We start from the raw sequence: 2500 nt of genomic DNA, 5'->3' as shown, positions 1-2500 counted from the left end.
GAGTGGTTGCGCGCGCGCCTGGTAGCTCAAACCTTCTGTGAGGCGAGATTGTCGGGGTGCGGTCAAGTATGGGATGGATGAAGAGCGGTTCAACCCGTTGGGCTGGCCACCCTAGTCCCTCCCGATCGTTCCTCGACATGCCCTCGCGGAAGGGTTGGGTGTCGAGGTAATGAAAAACCCATCCCTCGGTCTGAGCTCCATCGAGATCGCAATTTTCCCCGCCGACCGGCATGAGGGTGGCAATCTTATCTCGTGCCTTTGCTGTCGAGGGAATTCCTCGTCCTCTCGTGACCCACTCCCCTTCTGAGGGGAAGTAGCGGGTTGTGTCTTTGTTCCTCCTTTGGATTGTGGGTTTTTTGTGGGACTCGCGTCATTTCTTCGTTTCGTGGTGTGTGCTTTGCGAACGTCCCTCTCTCTAGTGGCCTTGCACCGTCGATGTATTTGTGGCTCGCGGCTTTCTCCAGCGTTGAGTGTCGGCCCGTGACAACTCCTCTTTGGAGTTTGATTCTTTGACCCCCGTTGACTCTCTCGCTGGAAAGGTTGTCGGGTGTTTTGTACACGGAGGGGTGCAACAGCGGGGTGGGTTTGTGTTATGGGCAGTAGTCTATTGTCGTTTGAAGCCTTGTGTCGTTGGGTTGGGGGGCTGTTTGCCTCTCAGTGACGTGCTCCAGACACTGGTCTCATCGTGGCCCTCGTCTTTTCTATTGGTCAATTTTTGGGTTGTGATTTATTTGCTTGGTTGTTTGCTATGTTGTAGGGCTGGAAAGGGTGTTGTGATGAATGCATGTGGGAGGGTGTGAAGAGGTGGGACGCTTTTTTGATTGGGTGCCTTGTTTGATTTCTTTTTTGTTAGCGGACATCTTGCTCGGCGTGCTGTTGAGCTTCTCTCTTTTCTTGGGATCTTCGTTTCTTTGGTGTTGTTTTCTTCCCTTCTTCCTTTTGCCCCTAGCCTTACGGAGGAGAGGTGGGATTGTTGTGGATTGGTGTTCGGGAAGGACGAAAAGCAGTACGAGTTCCCAGGGTGGCCACCCTAGTCCTTCTCGATCGCCGTCCCCTGCAGTTCCCCCCTTTTTCCGAAGGCGCGGGGTTTGGGAAGCTTGTTCTCTGTTTGAGCCTCCCCTTGTGAGCCGGTAGCCACGTTTGATATCTCTTGCTTTCCTGTTGTTTTCTTCCCTTCTTGCTTTTGCCCCTTAGCTTTACGGAGAAAAGGTGGGATTGTTGTGGATTGGTGTTCAGGAAGGACGAAAAGCAGTGCGAGTTCTGAGGGTGGCCACCCTAGTCCTTCTCGATCGCCGTCCCCTGCAGTTCCCCCCTTTTTGCGAAGGCACGGGGGTGGGGAAGCTTGTTCCCTGTTTGAGCCTCCCCCTGTGAGCCGGTGGACGCGTTTGATATCTCTCTTTCTTTCGTGTTGTTTTCTTCCCTTCTTTCGGCCCCTAGCTTTACGGAGAAAAGGTGGGATTGTTGTGGATTGGTGTTCGGGAAGGACGAAAAGCAGTGAGAGTTCCCAGGGTGGCCACCCTAGTCCTTCTCGATCGTCGTCCCCTGCAGTTCCCCCCTTTTTTTGAAGGCACGGGGTTGGGGAAGCTTGTTCTCTGTTTGAAGCCTCCTCCCCTTGTGAGCCGGTAGCCACGGTTGATATATTCCTTTCTCTCTTGTTGTTCTCTTCCCTTCTTCCTCGTGGCCCCTAGCTTTACGGAGAAAAGGTGGGATTGTTGTGGATTGGTGTTCCGGAAGGACGAAACGCAGCGCGAGCTCCCGGGGTGGCCACCCTCGTCCTTCTCGATCGTCGTCCCCTTCAATTCCCCCCTTTTGCCGAAGGCACGGGGCTTGGGAGGCTTGTGCTTTGTTTTCTACCCTGTTCTCTTCCTTTCGGTCCCTAGCTCTACGGAGAAAAGGGGGAATTGTTGTGGGCTGGTGTCGGGGAAGGGCTAAAAGCAGCGCGAGCTCCCGGGGTGGCCACCCTAGTCCTTCTCGATCGCTGTCCCACACATTTCCCCCCTTTTTGCGAGGGCGTGGGGCTGGGGGGAGATTGTCCTCTGTTCGAGCCTCCCCCCGTGAGGGGGTTAGACACTTTGTTTCTCTTTCTCTCGTGCGTTTTTCCTCCTTTTGCCCCTTGGCCTTACATTTGTTGTGGGGGGGTTGCCCCTATTCAGTTTTGTGGCCGATTTTTCGGTAGTACGTGGAAACGACTCTCGGCAACGGATATCTCGGCTCTTGTTACGATGAAGAACGTAGCGAAATGCGATACTTAGTGTGAATTGCAGAATCCCGTGAATCATCGAGTTTTTGAACGCAATTTGCGCCCGAGGCCTCGGTCGAGGGCACGTCTGTCTGGGCGTCGCATCCCATTCAAACGCGCTCCCTGCAATGTGCTAGGGAGCAGCGGAGCTGGTCGTCCGTGCCCCGTGCGGTGCGGTTGGCTGAAATACCTCAAGCGATGTTTCGTGGCGCGCGTCGGCGAGCGGTGATCTTGTCCCCTTGGATGGGCAGTCGGCGTTAG

General features: G+C 54.8%; 1 non-coding gene across 1 annotated transcript; it reads left to right on the top strand.

The window, feature by feature from the left end:
* Positions 1 to 2187: 2187 nt before the first annotated feature.
* Positions 2188 to 2341, top strand: LOC149251060 (5.8S ribosomal RNA). Its single transcript, XR_016267595.1, has one exon. It is a non-coding gene; the product is annotated as a 5.8S ribosomal RNA (ribosomal RNA).
* Positions 2342 to 2500: the final 159 nt, after the last annotated feature.

This window comes from Pinus tabuliformis, chromosome 7, assembly GCF_031772625.1.
Source record: "Pinus tabuliformis cultivar Carrire ecotype Pingquan chromosome 7, CPIR1, whole genome shotgun sequence".
NCBI classification, from domain to species: Eukaryota; Viridiplantae; Streptophyta; class Pinopsida; order Pinales; family Pinaceae; genus Pinus; species Pinus tabuliformis.
The sequence above is the reverse complement of the archived record's forward strand: the minus strand, read 5'-3'. Positions and strand labels throughout refer to the sequence as shown.